The sequence below is a fragment of the Perkinsus marinus genome (genome assembly GCF_000006405.1).
Source record: "Perkinsus marinus ATCC 50983 genomic scaffold scf_1104296962110, whole genome shotgun sequence".
Taxonomy (NCBI): domain Eukaryota; phylum Perkinsozoa; order Perkinsida; family Perkinsidae; genus Perkinsus; species Perkinsus marinus.
The window spans coordinates 1-972 of NW_003205561.1; the positions used below are offsets into that span (position 1 = coordinate 1).

Below are 972 nucleotides of genomic sequence, written 5' to 3' on the forward strand. Positions count from 1 at the left end.
GAAAGGGCGTGGGTTCGAACCCCACAGCTGTCAGTCTATATACCTGACTGGTGTTATATTGAGAACCCAGACCTTTCCAGAAGCGAGGTAGTGCAAGACCAAAACCTTTTGATCGATATTGTGCCATCGCACCTCGCAGAATCCGTTCAATCCATTTTTTGTGTCCTTCTGGTTTGGCAGAGCGATGCATCACCTCGGCTATGAATCTTGAAGCACTCATCGACAGTTTGGCCGAGTGGTCTAAGGCACTGGCTTCAGGCGTCAGTCCGCAAGGGCGTGGGTTCGAATCCCACAGCTGTAAGAAATTTCTCTTCGTGTGATTTGATGAAGAACGCATTCCGCGGAAACGGTTCGAAACCGTTTTTGTGTCATGTCCTATAGTGTAACGCATCTTCTCCGCTATGATTTTTAAAGCACTTATCGACAGTTTGGCCGAGTGGTCTAAGGCGCTGGCTTAAGGCGCCAGTCCGAAAGGGCGTGGGTTCGAACTCCACAGCTGTCAGTCTATATACCTGACTGGTGTTATATTGAGAACCCAGACCTTTTCAGAAGCGAGGTAGTGCAAGATCAAAACCGTCTGATCGATATTGCGCCATCGCACCTCGCAGAAACCGTTCAACCCATTTTTGTGTCCTCTGGTTTGGCAGAGCGATGCATCACCTCGGCTATGAATCTTGAAGCACTCATCGACAGTTTGGCCGAGTGGTCTAAGGCGCTGGCTTAAGGCGCCAGTCCGAAAGGGCGTGGGTTCGAACCCCACAGCTGTCAGTCTATATATCTGACTGGTGTTATATTGAGAACCCAGAGCTTTTCAGAAGCGAGGTAGTACAAGATCAAAACCTTCTGATCGATATTGCGCCATCGCACCTCGCAGAAACCGTTCAACCCATTTTTGTGTCCTCTGGTTTGGCAGAGCGATGCATCACCTCGGCTATGAATCGTGAAGCACTTATCGACAGTTTGGCCGAGTGG

At 49.7% G+C, this 972-nt stretch overlaps 3 non-coding genes across 3 annotated transcripts; all 3 read left to right on the top strand.

Moving 5' to 3' along the window:
* The first annotated feature begins 221 nt into the window (after positions 1–221).
* Positions 222–301, top strand: Pmar_PMAR011285. Its single transcript has one exon. It is a non-coding gene; the product is annotated as a tRNA-Leu (tRNA).
* A 121-nt stretch (positions 302–422) lies between these two features.
* Pmar_PMAR011286 lies at positions 423–502 on the top strand. Its single transcript has one exon. It is a non-coding gene; the product is annotated as a tRNA-Leu (tRNA).
* Positions 503–688: 186 nt separating this feature from the next.
* Pmar_PMAR011287 lies at positions 689–768 on the top strand. Its single transcript has one exon. It is a non-coding gene; the product is annotated as a tRNA-Leu (tRNA).
* Positions 769–972: the final 204 nt, after the last annotated feature.